The following is a 16,336-nucleotide window of genomic DNA, read 5'->3' as shown; positions in this document are numbered from 1 at the left end:
GCTTCTTCACATGATGTGTGATATTCTTGGAATGTCATTTTATTTTGTTTTGCTTGCTGTTTTAATAAAATACTCTCATTATCAATTTGAATGGGGTTTTCTCAAGATTATCAAAGTAGTGCATAATATTTTTCACATAACAAGCATCGAGAGTTTTAGGAGGTTCCCCATCTTCATGAGTAGCAAGTACAACTAATTTTTTTGGTGTTTCATGTTCCATATCCATAACCAAAGAAAGAGAACAACTTAGAACAGGAAATAAAAACTACTTAGTGATAAATCAAACAAGCACACACGAGAATATTCACCCCACGCTATTGCGCCCTGGCAACGGTGCCAAAAAAGGTCTTGATAACCCACAAGTGTTGGGAATCGTTTGTAGCCTTCTTCGATAAATAAGAGTGTCAAACCCAATGAGGAGCTAAAGGTAGAACAAATATTCCTCAAGTTATATCGACCACCGATACAACTCTATGCACGCTTGACATTTGCTTTACCTAGAACAAGTATGAAACTATTTTGCAAGAATAAAACTACGAGTACTTTGCGAGAATAAAACTACGGATAAATTGCAAGGTAATAAAAGTGGATAGCTTTTGTCAACAAGAAAGTCATTTGTCCCTAGGTAATCAATAACAAGTAGCAGTAATTAGTCTTGAAATTCTATATGAGGGAGAGGCATGAGCTAACATACTTTCTCTACTTGGATCATGTGTACATATGATTGGAACTCTAGCAAGCATACGCAACTACTAAAGATCATTAAGGTCATGAAACCCAACCATAGCATTAAGTATCAAGTCCTCTTTACTCCCATACGCCATACCCCACTTACTCGGGTTTAAGCTTCTGTCACTCTTGCAACCCACCATAGAACCATGGACATATTGCAACACCCTACAGTGAGGATCCCCCACGTTTGCGCGAGATGGAGGGCACCGTAGGATAGCACCATAAATAAAATATACAATCATACCAACCAAGATCACGATTAACCCACAGGACAAAATGGATCTACTCAAACATCATAGGATAACCATAGATCATTGGGAAATAATATATGGAGTTGAGCACCATGTTTAAGTAGAGATTACAGCGGGGAGAAGGGGTGTTACGCCGCTTCATAGAGGGGGAGAGAGTTGGTGTTGATGGTAGCAAGATTGTTGATGTAGATCGCTGTCACGATCCTTGCCCCGGCGGTGTTCCGGCGCCACCGGGAGAGAGGGGGAGAGATCCCCCTCCTTCTTCTTCTTCATTGGCCTCCCCTAGATGGGAGGAGAGTTCCCCCTCTGGTCCATGCCTCCATGGTGGCACAGGGGTGGGAGCCCCTCCAAGATTGGATCTCCCTCTCTGTTCTCTTCTGTTTCGCGTTCCCCTGATCTGGCCCTTCACGGTTTCTTAAATTCCCGGAGACCCGTAACTCCGATTGCGCTCAAATTTTTACATGATTTTTTCCATAAATTATCTTTCTTGCACCAGAAGAAGGGCCCCAACCGCCTTACCAGGAGGGCATAAGACACCTGGGCGCGCCTGGCACCCCCTGGCGTGCCTGGCACCCCCTGGCGTGCCCTGGTGTATCTTGGGGGTTGTGGGCCCCCATTTGCGTTGATTCCACCTCCCAAAAATCACATATATTCCAAAATAATTCTCCATAAATTTTTATCGTGTTTGGACTTCGTTTGATATGGATTTTCTGCGAAACAAAAAACATGCAACAAATAGGAACTGGCACTAGGCACTGGATCAATAGGTTAGTCCAATAAATCATATAAAAAGTTGCTAAAAGTATGTGAAAGTCGTATAATATTGGCATGAAACAATCAAAAATTATATATACGACGCAGACGTATCAATGTCCTATGCAAGAAATGGGGATGAATTTTGAACACCACGGCACCGTGGCTCTCCAGCAAACATTGAGGTACTTGCTTTTTTAATTCTAGTAAATCCAAAACCCGTACGATATTCATGAACCCTAGCATGCTATCATGGAATGGCATCAACATGCTGGGGTAAAAAATATTGTCCCATTTGGGCAGGTTATGGTATAAGCTTCTCACAAACGAGAGCTTCTCACGAGAAGCCTCATGGTTCCGTTAAGGAAACGTGTCACCTTTGTGGACAAAACGATATTCGTCGCCTCTTCTTGCTTTCAATTTTTTTCCTGGTGTCAACATAGAACAACAGGAGTGTCGTGTTAAATTTTGGATTTTTCGGGGATCGTTTGGACATTTTTATACGTTAACTGAGATTTATAGGCATTTATGTTCATAATTCAAAATTGAACTACATGCACATGCTCCAGTGCATAAAAACGGGTTGAAAAATCAAATGTGTGTCCTTGGTTGCAAGCTTAGGTCACATGCAAGAAATGAGAATGAATGTCAAACACCTTGACATTGTCGCTCGGCCGCTAACATTGAGATACATGGTTTTAAAATTCTAGTAAACCGAAAACTCATCTAAAATTCATGAAACTTGACACGGTATCATAGAACAACATCAACATGCCATGGTAAAAATATTGTCCCATTTGGGACATGTTTGGGTATAAGCTTCTCGCAAACCAGAGCTTCTCTCAAAATAAGCCTGATGGTTTCGATAGGGAACGTGCCACCTTGGGGGACGAAACAATATCTGTTGCCTCTTCTTACTTTCAAAATTTTTCTCGTGTCAACATAGACCAACAGGACTGTTGTGCCAATTTTGGGGATTTTTCGGGGTTCGCTTGGACATTTTTATACATTAACTGAGTTTTCTATGCATTTATGTGCATAATTCAAATTTGAACTACATGCACATACTCTAGTGCATATAAATGAGTTCAAAATTGAAATGTGTTTCCTTGGTTGCATGCTTAAGTCTCATGCAAGAAATGAGAATGAATGTCAAACACCTTGCCACCGTCACTCGGCCGCTAAATTCTAGTAAATCAAAAACGCATCTGAAATTTATGAAACTTGACGTGCTAGCATGGAACAGCATCAACATGCTGTGGTAAAAATATTGTCCCATTTGGGGCAGGTTGGGGTATAAGCTTCTCACAAACCAGAGCTTCTCACAACAAGCCTTATGGTTACAGTAGGGAACGTTTCACCTTTCTGGACAAAATGATATCCGTTTCCTCATCTTGATTTCAATTTTTTTCTAGTGTCAACATAGAACAACTTGAGTGTTGTGTTAATTTTAGGAATTTTTCGGAGTTTGTTTGGACATTTTTATACATTAACTGAGTTTTCTATGCATTTATGTGCATAACTAAAATTTGAACTACAGACACATGCTCCAGTGCATGTAAATTGTTTGAAAAAACAAATCTGTGTCCTTGGTTGCATGCTTAGGTCCCATGCAAGAAATGGGAATGAATGTCAAACACCTTGCCACCGTCGCTCGGCCACAAACATTGAGATACATGGTTTTTAAATTCTAGTAAATCCAAAACTCGTCTGAAGTTCATGAAACTTGACACGCTATCATGGAGCGGCATCAACATGCTGTGGTAAAAAAATTGTCCCATTTGGGGCAGTTTTGGGTATAAGCTTCTCGCAAACCAAAGCTTCTCACAACAAGCCTGATGGTTTTGGTAGGGAATGTGCCACCTTTGGGGACAAAACGTTGTCTGTTGCCTCTTCTTGCTTTCAAATCTTTTGTACTGTCAACATAGAACGACATGAGTGTTGTGTCAATTTTTGGGATTTTCGGGGTTCGCTTGGATATTTTTATACATTAACTGGGTTTTCTAGGCATTTTATATGCATAATTCAAATTAGAACTACATGCACATGCTCCAGTGCATAAAAATGGGTTGACATATAAAATGTGTGTCCTTGGGTGCATGCTTAAGTCCCATGCAAGAAATGGGAATGAATTTCAAACACTAGGGCACTGTTGATTGCCGGCAAAACGTTGAGATACTTTGTTTTAAAATTATAGTAAATCCGAAACTCGTCTGAAATTCATGAAACTTGGCATGCTATTATGGAATGGCACCCGACATGTTGTGGTATTTTTCGTGTCCATTTTGAGAGAAGGCGCACTCGAATAACAGCCAACAAAGGCATTTTGAAACAAATAGCTGCCACTTTCATCTCAAACATTTATATAATTTATATCGTGTGCGTTCTGTTAACCATTCACGTGGCGCCACGTGTCTGGCTTTTAATGGCTATAGGAGGTGTCGTGCGGACAGCTGCTTGACTGAACGGGAGGCGTGCGAGCGCAGTCTGGTGCACAGGCTGACCGAGAGGCGTGCAAGCTGTCCTCCAATGTGTAGGCTCATCGGGAAGCATGTGAGCAGTACACTGTGCAGGCTCACTGGGAAATGAGCCCTTTGAATTCCATGGCCGCCCGCCTTGCTCGCATCCTCTCCATTAATGGCGCCCGAGCCGCTATTTAATACGGTGTCCTTACTGTTCGCCTCCCATTTCCCTCCCTCCCGTAGACCTCTATCAAGACCTTACATATCAGTATGTGGTGTTTTGATCTGAACATGATTATCGTCTTGCTGCAATGCTTTCCATGTCTAGAGAATTTGTACATAGAGGTGATCATATCAAGCACATTGATATACTTTACTAGAACTAATCGTTCAGTTGTACTATTTTTCTAGACATTAACTGTTTTCAGTCTTCATGTCTATTTAGGCTAAAGAACATGGACAAAAAGGTGTAACCAATCGGTGGCATAAGAAGCACCAGGATTTTCTTAGTTCTCATGACATTCGTTTGAGGACAATAATGCTGGAAGGATATGCATCCAACCATGCCAACACTAGCTTTGTCACATTCTTCATGTTGAATGCGAGAGTACTATTGTCCATGAGGATTAAACTTTTTAACAAAAACTTTCTCATGGATGGACACGTTGAACAACTTAAAAAGAAGTTTCAGGTGGACAAAAGGGCTTCTGAACGTGCTCGGCTTCTATTTACAACAACTTGTCTTCATGTACTAGTAGATTTTCTGGTCCAGGATCTTGATTTTATGGATCAGACCGTCCATTTGATTGTGATTGCCGAAAACTTTGGTTGAGTTAGTTGTTATTGTCTTGTTCAATCTGGATTGTGTGTAAACCTGATGAACAATTAATCATCGTGCTTTTGTACCTTCCATAAGCTGGGGTTAGATATTGTTGCCCTTTTCAACTAGGCTTTGACCCATATTTTCTTTCATACAAACCGGACCTTCTATAAAGAAGCCTCATGGTTCTGAGAGGGAACTTGGTCACATGATCTATGTGTGAAACGACATATGGTGTATCTTCCTGCCTTGATTTATTTTACAGAGGCAACATGCAACTGTGCTAAACATATGAAATTATTCAGGGTTCGTTTTGCCTTTTTATACATTGATTTTCCTAGGCATTCCAAATAGCCACCATGTTATTATTGCAAACGGTTGTATTAGTCCAACCGTGGGCGTTCAACTAACCATTTACTACCGCGGGCAGCTGTTTGGTTAGATGGGACGACTATGAGCAGTCTGCCGCGCACGTCGCGAGCGCTGCAATTTATTGCTAGTTTTGGACTTTTGTTTCGGCCGCCTCGGCAAGGTACGTAGAACAGTCCTCCATTCTCATCTACAAGCACCGCCGCCGAGGATTGCCGCCTGCTGCGAGATGGAGGACGAGCCGGCTAACAAGCGGGGCGGGTCGAGCCAGAACCGCAAGAGCCTCTGGCAAACGTGGACTTCATCAGCAACCTCCTTGCCGAGATGTTGGTAACCATCATATCCCACCTCCCCATCAAATATGGCGCGTGTACCACTGTCCTCTTGCGGCGGTGGTGCCCCCTCTGGAACACCACCCCCTGGACATCATCATTGACCACGAGTTCTGCAGCGGGGCGCAGCAAATCCTGGACACATTGTCCCACGTCCTCGACACGCACCCTGGGCCGGTCAGACGCCTTGCTATCGGCAGGCTCAATCCCCACAACTAAATCGAACCCAGGTTGCACTACTGGTTCCTATCCCCAGCACTGGATCGGCTCAAGGAGCTCAGCCTTCATGCTAGACGTCCTTGCTCGCTGCCAACCGTTCGTGTTCCACCTCGCGCCCATGCTGCGCCACGCTACATTTAGGTGGTGCATTTTCCCCCGGATCGATGCCGCTCGCGCTCTTCATCTCCCTAAACTTAAGCACCTCGAGCTCATTGTCATTCGCATCTCGAAGGGGGATTTGGAGCGCCTGCTCGTCGGCTGTACAGTGCTCGAGTACCTTCGTCTTCATGCGATGGATGGGTTCAGTAGCCTCCACATCACCTCGACGAATGTTCGTGCGATTTATGTGCATTGTTGGCGCCGCCCAAGGCTGTCAGTTGAGGTGTTTCACAATATTTTCATTGAGAATGCGCCTTTCCTTGAGAGATTGTATGTACATGATAAATTAGGTCCAGCAAGAATCACGGTCATTCACGCACCAAAATTGACAGTTTTGGGCTATTCGTGTGCTGAATTCAACGAACTTGTTACTAGATCATTATCCGTTCAGGTACAATAGTCTTCTTCTCCTCCTTCTTATATATTATCCAACGGAACATTTTATCTAATTGTTGTTGATCTATATGTTCGCCTATCATCCAGAAAATGATTCCCACAAGCTTGACTCGACCTCTGCGCACAGTGAAGATCTTGGCACTACAATCTGTCGGCCCCGATCTAGATGAAGTTGTTAGATTCCTTAGATGCTTTCCTTGCAAGGAGAAGCTATACATCGAGGTGATGCTCCTTTCCTGTTAATTGTTAACCACAATGGAGCTCAATTTTTTGTTACTTTTACCCATGATTACAATGACAAACGTAGAATGATTTCTAAAGGAAATTTGGAGGATTTCAATACATATACTTTTTGAGATGCTAGTGTTGTACGTGTTTTATTCCTTCGCCCGACATGCTTTCGTTATAAAAGTTTATCATGAAAGATTGAAGGTGGCATTTCACTCTTTTCTCGTATTTTAGAAATCTTGCAAGTCAAAGACGCCCGAAGTGTTCAAATCTGCAGCTATGCACTAATATGTTGTCTTCGTTTGCAGATATGAGCAGGCCCGAAAGTAGAAAATGTTGGGGAATATAACAATCCCATTGAATGCCTTGATCTTCATCTCACAGAAATTACTTTTAGTGAGTACCTAAGCACCAGACCAGAAATTAAATTCGCAGAGCATAGATGTACATAGAGCATAGATGTTTTGTACACCGAGCATAGATGTTTTGTAGAGAGAGCATATCACATCGCACACGGACCACACTAGGTAACCCGTCGGTGATGAATTCATCAATCGCAAATGTTTATATACCAACAAGCATTTTCCCACAACACACACGGCTTATTCCATCACAAATAGCTCGGATGGATCAACTGTATGCCACGCATCGCACACGCAACTGTAATCTGTCGTGCTTGATGTCTCCACCATTGCTCGCACAGTTTGTCTTATTTTCCACGTATCACTGTGACGGCCTCTCCTCGCGTCCCAAGGCGCACTCTGCTCGCCGTTAGGCGCTGCAGTGCGCTCTGCTCGCATCCGCCGGTGCGCTCTGATGTCTGTCGGTGCGCTCTGCTTGCATACCTTGATACGTCTCCGTCGTATCTATAATTTTTTATTGTTTCATGCCAATATTATTCAACTTTTACATACTTTTGGCAACTTTTTATATGATTTATTTGGACTAACTTACTTATCCGGTGCCCAGTGCCAGTTCCTGTTTGTTGCATGTTTTTGTTTCACGGAAAATCCATATCAAACAAAGTCCAAACGCGATAAAAATTTACGGAAAATTATTTTGGAATATATGTGATTTTTAGGAGGTGGAATCGGTGCAAACGGGGGCCCACAGTGCCCACAACCCACCAGGGCGCGCCAGGCACCCCCTGGCACGCCCAGGTGTCTTGTGCCCTCCTCGAAGGTCGGTTGGGGCCCTTCTTCTGGCGCAAGAAAGATAATTTATGGAAAAATCGTGTAAAAATTTCAGCGCAATCGGAGTTACAGATCTCCGAGAATTTAAGAAACCGTGAAGGGCCAGATCTGGGGAACGCGAAACAGAAGAGAACAGAGAGGGAGATCCAATCTCGGAGGGGCTCCCGCCCCTCCGCCGCCATGGAGACCAAGGACCAGAGGGGAAACTCCCCTCCCATCTAGGGGGGAGGCCAAGGAAGAAGAAGAAGGAGGAGGGGGGCTCTCTCCCCCTCGCTTCCGGTGGCGCCGGAGTGCCACCGGGGCAACAATCGGGACGGCGATCTACATCAACAATCTTGCTACCGTCAACACCAACTTTCTCCCCCCCCCTCTATACAGTAGTGTAACACCTCTTCCCCCCGCTGTAATCTCTACTTAAACATGGTGCTCAACTCCATATATTATTTCCCAATGATCTATGGTTATCTTATGATGTTTGAGTAGATCCGTTTTGTCTTGTGGGTTAATCGTGATCTTGGTTGGTATGATTGTATATTTTATTTACGGTGCTATCCTACGGCGCCCTCCATTCTCGCGCAAACGTGAGGGTCCCCCGCTGTAGGGTGTTGCAATATGTTCATGGTTCGCTTATGGTGGGTTGCAAGAGTGACAGAAATTTAAACCCGAGTAGGTGGGGTATGACGTATGGGAATAAAGAGGACTTGATACTTAATGCTATGGTTGGGTTTCATGACCTTAATGATCTTTAGTACTTGCGGATGCTTGCTAGAGTTCCAATCATAAGTCCATATGATCCAAGTAGAGAAAGTATGTTAGCTCATGCCTCTCCCTCATATAAAGTTGCAAGAATGATTACCAGTACTTGTTATCGATTGCCTAGGGACAAATAACTTTCTTGTTCACACAAAATCTTTTACTAAATATCTAACTTTTATTATCTTGCAAAGTACTTTTAGTTTTATTCTTGCAAAGTAGTTCTAGCATCACACCTACAAAATAGTTTCATACCTGTTCTTGGTAAAGTAAACGTCAAGTGTGCGTAGAGTTGTATCGGTGGTCGATAGAACTTGAGGGAATATTTGTTCTACCTTTAGCTCCTTGTTGGGTTCGACACTCTTATTTATCGAAAATGGCTACAAGAGATCCCCTATACTTGTGGGTTATCAAGACCTTTTCCTAGCACCGTTGCCGGGGAGCAATAGCGTGGGGTGAATATTCTCGTGTGTGCTTGTTTGCTTTATCACTAAGTAGTTTTTATTTCCTATTCTAAGTTGTTCTCTATCTTTAGTTATGGATATGGAACACGAAACACCAAAAAAATTAGTGGTACTTGCTACTCATGGAGATGGGGAACCTCCTAAAACCCTCGATGCTCGTTATGTGAAAAATATTATGCACTACTTTGATGATCCTGAGAAAACCCCATTCAACTTGATAATGGGAGTAACGTTGGATCAACGTGAATACTTTAGGGATTATCGCTTGACTCAAAAAGGAAAACTTTTATGGGATCAAATTGAAATGTTGCAATGGTATGCTTGGAATCTATGCTTGAGATATGATTATACTTGTTGCTCTAAGATTGAGATTCCACACCTTCCCTATTCATGTGTATTTAATGATATTGAAACCTTGGCTTCTTATGCTAGAGGTATATATGATTATTATGATGTGGAACGAATAGAAGAATTTGTTTCTTTTAAGGGTGCTTATGAAATTGAATCTTTGTTTGGAAAGTTTGAAGATTTTGATGATTCAGTTTATAGACCTGAAAATCTTGTTATCCTTAAATATTGCTATGATAATTATAAATGCAATTATGATATTGATGTATTTATTGAGAATAACTCTGCTGTCCAAGAAAAGATTAATATTTTGCAGGAGTCTATGGAAAAATAAATTGATGAAACCGTGAGCTCATTGGATGAAAAAGATGAGGAGGAGAGCGAAGAACAAATGGAGGAAGAACGGATTAGCTACCCGTGCCCACCTTCCAATGAGAGTAACCCTCCAACTCATACATTATTTAATGTCCCTTCATGCTTACTGAAGGTGAATGCTATGATAATTGCTATGCTCCTGTTGATTCTTTTGAAATATCCCTTTTTGATGAACTTGATGCTTGCTATGCTTGTGGCCAAGATGCCAACATGAATTATGCTTATGGAGATGAACTTGCTATTGTTCCTTATGTTAAACATGAAATTGTTGCTATTGCACCCACACATGATAGTCCTATTATCTTTTTGAATTCTCCCAACTACACTATATCAGAGAAGTTTGCACTTATTAAGGATTATATTGATGGGTTGCCTTTTACCGTTGCACATGATTATTTTGATGAATATAATACGCATGTGCTTGCTGCTCTTATTTGCAGTTATTATGAGAGAGGAACTACATCTCCGCCTCTCTATGTTTCCAACATGATAAAAGTGCAAGAAACTGCTTATGCTATGTATTGGCCTTTACTTGATGTTCATGAATTGTTCTTGTATGACATGCCGATCCATAGGAAGAGAGTTAGACTACGTCATTGCTTGATATATGTTGCTTTGTGCTCACTACTAAATGCCAAATCATTGTTAATTAAAATTGGCTTTGATATACCTTGGGATCCGGGTGGATTCATTACTTGAGCACTTTATGCCTAGCTTAATGGCTTTAAAGAAAGCGCTGCCAGGGAGACAACCCGGAAGTTTTAGAGAGTCATTTATTTCTGTTGGGTGCTTTTATATAGTTTAAAAACAAAAAATAGAGGGGAACTTCAAAACAATTTCACAAAAGAGAAGCGATTGGAAGTTATGCATTGGAGAAGTGAGGGTCAACCTTGAACACTTGTGTTCATGATCATGGAAACAATGTAGAATTTTTCATGAAGATTCACAAAAATAATTATCCCATTGTACAATTCCATTGTATTATAAAAATAATGTGCCAAGAGTTGCCTTTAGGATGATTAGATTGCTTGTTGGGTTGTGCGGTGCAAAACAGAAACTTTGGCTGTAGTGCTTGATTTTACATTTTTTTTACTGGAACGTCAAATGGTTCTAAAACTTTTTGCACAGTCTTTCTATACAAAATATTTATTTTTTTCCTAATTTTTCAGAATTTTTTGAGTTACAGAAGTATGGTGGATGTTCAAATCTTTACAGATTGTCCTATTTTCACAGATCTCTGTTATAGCTTCATTGTTTGCATATGTTTGAATTCTTGCTGAAGCCTCCTTGACTTGGGGCCATAGAATTGTGATAGCATATAGTGGGTAATGTTTGTTTAATTATACAATAATGTTACAGCAGTACATGATGGGATTTCATTGCCATATTCACTAACCCCGCCACTAAAAGATCGGTTGAGTTTTGTGTGGATGAAGTGATCAAAGATCGAGGAGGTCTTGATATGAGGAGAAGGAGGAGAGGCAAGAGCTCAATCTTGGGGATTCCAAAGGCACCCCAAGTAAATATTCAAGGAGACTCAAGCGTCTAAGCTTGGGGATGCCTCGGAAGGCATCCCATCTTTCTTCAACAAGTATCGGTATGTTTTCGGTTTCGTTTTGTTCATGTGATATGTGTAAATCTTGGAGCGTCTTTTGCATTTAGTTTTCACTTTTCTTTTATGCACCATGCTGGTATGAGATAGTCCATGGTTTATTTATAGAATGCTCATTACACTTCACTTATATCTTTTGAGTATGGCTTTATAGAATGCCTCATGTGCTTCACTTATATCATTTGAAGTTTGGATTGCCTGTTTCTCTTCACATAGAAAACCGTTGTTTGAAGAATGCTCTTTTGCTTCACTTATATTTATTAGAGCATGGTCTTTTATAGAAAGAATTAAACTCTCATGCTTCACTTATATCTATTTAGAGAGTCAACAGGAGTTGGTCAATGGCATGGTTAGTCATAAAATCCTACATAAAACTTATGGATCACTGAATATGATATGTTTGATTCCTTGCAATAGTTTTGCGATATAGAGATGGAATATGTGGGAGGTACTACTAAATGGTTGTGTTTAGTACGAATATTGGTGTTAAGGTTTGTGATTCCCGAAGCATGCACGTATAGTCTATCGTTATGCTATGAAGTTGGAGCATGATTTATTATTGATTGTCTTCCTTATGAGTGGCGGTCGGGGACGAGCGATGGTCTTTTCCTACCAATCTATCCCCCTAGGGGAATGCGTAGTAGTGCTTTGCTTCAAGGGCTAATAAACTTTTGCAATAAGTATATGAGTTCTTTATGACTAATGTGAGTCCATGGATTATACGCACTCTTACCTTTCCGCGATTTGCTAGCCTCTACGGTACCGTGCATTGCCCTTTCTCACATCGAGACGTGGTGCCAACTTCGCAGGTGCATCCAAACCCCGTGATATGATACGCTCTATCACACATAAGCCTTATTATATATTCCTCAAAACAACCACCATACCTACCTATTATGGCTTTTCCATGGCCATTCTGAGATATATTAACATGCAACTTCCACTGCTTTCGTTTGATGACTTGAGCATTCATTGTCATATTGCTTTGCATGATCATATAGCTGACATAGTAGTTGTGGCTCAGCCACTGTTCATCATTTTTCATACATGTTACGCTAGATCATTGCACATCCTGGTACATTGCCAGAGGCATCCATATAGAGTCATACTTTGTCATGGGTATCAAGTTGTAATTTTTATTTCTTTTGAGTTATAAGTAAACAGAAGTGTGATGATCATCATTATTCATTTTTAGAGCAGTGCCCCAGTGAGGAAAGGATGATGGAGACTATGATTCCCCCGCAAGTCGGGATGAGACTCCGAACAATGAGAGAGAGAGAGAGAGAAAATATATTAAAAAAAAGAGAGAAGGGGCATTGTTAGTATCCTTTACCACACTTGTACTTCAAAGTAGCACCATGTTTTTCATTTGGAGAGTCCCCTATGCTGTCACTTTCATATACTAGTGGGAATATTTCATTATAGGACTAGATGCACACTCACTTAGTTTTCATATTGAGCTTTCATACACTTACAGCTCTTAGTGCATTCATTGCATGGCAATCCCTATTCCTCACGTTGATATCGATTGATGGGCATCTCCATAGCCCGTTGGTTAGCCGCATAGATGTGAGACTTCCTTAACTTTTTTGTCTTCTTTATACTTACCCCTATCATCATACTCTATTCCACCCATAGTGCTATATCCATGGCTTGCACTCATGTATTGCGTGACGGTTGAAAAAGCTGAAGCGCGTTAAAAAGTATGAACCAATTGCTCGGCTTTTCATCGGGGTTGTGCATGATAAATACTCTGTGTTAAGAAGACAGAGCATGACAAGACTATATGATTTTGTAGGGATATCTTTCTTTAGCATTGATATTTTGAAAGACATGATTGTTTGTTGGGATGCCTGAGTATTTATGTCTTTATGTCAAATTATAGACTATTGCTTTGAATCACTTATGTCTCAATATTCATGTCATGACTAGACATATGATCAAGTTTATGTTAGGTAGCATTCCAGATCAAAAATTATCTTTTTTATCATTAACTACTCGAGGACGAGCAGGAATTAAGCTTGGGGATGCTGATACGTCTCCGTCGTATCTATAATTTTTGATTATTTCATGCCAATATTTTTCAACTTTTACATACTTTTGGCAACTTTTTATATGATTTATTTGGACTAACTTACTTATCCAGTGCCCAGTGCCAGTTCATGTTTGTTGCATGTTTTTGTTTCGCGGAAAATCCATATCAAACAAAGTCCAAACGCGATAAAAATTTACGCAAAATTATTTTGGAATATATGTGATTTTTAGGAGGTGGAGTCTACGCAAACAGGTCCCACAGTGCTCACAACCCACCAGGGCGCGCCAGGCACCCCCTGGCGCGCCCAGGTGTCTTGTGCCCTCCTCGAAGGTCGGTTGGGGCCCTTCTTCTGGCGCAAGAAAGATAATTTATGGGAAAAATCGTGTAAAAATTTGAGCACAATCGGAGTTACGGATCTCCGGGAATTTAAGAAACTGTGAAGGGCCAGATCTGGGGAACACAAAACAGAAGAGAACAGAGAGGAAGATCCAATCTCGGAGGGGCTCCCGCCCATCCACCGCCATGGAGACTGTCGGTGTCAAAACCGGTGGATCTCGGGTAGGGGGTCCCGAACTGTGCGTCTAAGGCGGATGGTAACAGGAGGCAGGGGACACGGTGTTTAACCAGGTTCGGGCCCTCTTGATGGAGGTAATACCCTACGTCCTGCTTGATTGTTCTTGATGATATGAGTATTACAAGAGTTGATCTACCACGAGATCGTAGAGGCTAAACCCTAGAATCTAGCCTATGGTATGATTGTATGATTTTTTGTTCTACGGACTAAAACCCTCCGGTTTATATAGACACCGGAGGGGGCTAGGGTTTACACAAGGTCGGTTACAAAGGAGGAGATATACATATCTGTATTGCCTAGCTTGCCTTCTATGCCAAGTAAAAGTCCCATCCGGACACGAGACGAAGTCTTCAATCTTTTATCTTCATAGTCCAACAGTCCGACCAAAGGATATAGTCCGGCTGTCCAGAGACCCCCTAATCCAGGACTCCCTCAGTAGCCCCCGGACCAGGCTTCAATGACGTCAAGTCCGACACGCAGTATTGTCTTCGGCATTGCAAGGAGGGTTCTTCTCCAAATTTTGAATGTTTGTCAAGTAGTGTCCGGCACCATAAATGTTGGACTTCTTGGCTTCTGCGCCCAATAAGGGCTATCTTCCACGCGTCGAATGAATACGAGGAGCCAAGGCGTTTTTACATTCGCCCCCTAGCCAGATAAATAAATTGTCTATTAAAGGGATGGGGATTCTTAGATCCAATCCATACCATCCTCCCACAGCGAGAATCCATCGGAGCGCGCTTCGGAAAAATCCACTCCAACATGGCCGACCACCGCAGCTCCTCCTCTCGCCCCCATAGCTCTAAGCCCGGTGATTGGGAGAGGTGTTCTGTCTCACACAATCGATTAGTCGAACTGCAGACTCAGGGATTTCTCCCTCCAACGTATATGGTTCCCGTACGAGCCGGGCTCGCCACCTATAATGGCGGGGAGCAAGCGGAGAGCTTTCCCAGCCCCTCTACAGGGGAGCGGGTGTGCCTTGTTCCTTACTTATTAAGGGGACTCGTATTTCCGATTCATCCGTTCCTCCGCGGGCTCCTGGAGTTTTACGGCCTCCAACTGCATAATTTCACCCCTGCTTCCATATTACACATCGCCAGCTATGTTGCCCTTTGCGAGTTATTCCTGGGCTGCGAGGCTCATTTCGAGCTATGGAAAAGGTTATTTTGCCTCGTCCCCCGCACATAGAAGGGGTCACTTTATCAAGTGGGCGGAGCCGAAATATGGCGCATCGCCGAAACCGGATACTTGTCCGGTACTCCAAAGAAGACGTCCGAAGACTGGCCTTCGGAATGGTTTTATATGGAGGACGTCCCCCTTCCGGACCCTATTCGGCGGGGTCTTCCTGAGTTCAACAATGCTCCTCTGAAGAAACGGCGAAGTTGGCGCCCATGGAGCCCCCAGGAGGAAGACAACGGAGAAGTCCTTTACCTGATGAACCGGATTAAAGCGCTGGCTCAATCAGGATTGACAGTAATCGAGGTTATGTCAATATGCATAATGCGGGGAGTGCAGCCACTTCAATATCGAGGGCACCGTCTGTGGTGTTTTAACGGGGAAGATGATGCCACCCATTGCGGGCGTAAGGGTCCGGACAACGCTACTGCTTTAGCAAAAATTCTGTCCGAGTTGTTCAAGGTAGAGGAAGAGGAGTTCATCCACATCAAGCCACGGGATGGATTCTCCATGTACAACCCTCCAAGCTGGGTGAGTTACATCTCCTTACTCCCATTCTTCCCGCATTCTTCGTCGTAGGTACTCACCTTGCCATTTTGCGGCAGGAACTGCGAAAAGCCATAAGGGAGGTCAACATCCCATCTCCACAACCAGAGGACCCTGACCGGGCCCTCGGTCCCGAACTTGAAGAAGATCCAGACATATTCATGGAGCTGATAGACCGACAGTTCTATCAATTAAGTTGTGATGACACCATGGTGGCCATTACGGCCGACTATCCCGGACTGCTTCCTGCGTCGCACGTAAGAAAAACCAAAAATCCCAACTCCAAAAACTAGGATCCCCTTTTAGACACTTCACCTACCATATACATATGGTGTTTTACAGGGAAGGCATTCGGGACGCCGTGCCGAACCCGCAGCAACTCGCCAACAAGAGGCACCAAGGCCGGGCAGGCCAAAAAGGAAGGCGGTCAGGACGGAGACGTCGGCGCAGAGGTATGACAAAAACCCCGCTCCGTGGTTGTCGTCTTTCTCAAAATGTAATGACGTCCATGTTTCTTTAACAGAAAAAATGCTCGCCGGAAT

The sequence above is a fragment of the Triticum urartu genome, chromosome 5 (genome assembly GCF_003073215.2).
Source record: "Triticum urartu cultivar G1812 chromosome 5, Tu2.1, whole genome shotgun sequence".
Classification (NCBI taxonomy): Eukaryota; Viridiplantae; Streptophyta; class Magnoliopsida; order Poales; family Poaceae; genus Triticum; species Triticum urartu.
The sequence above is the reverse complement of the archived record's forward strand: the minus strand, read 5'-3'. Positions refer to the sequence as shown.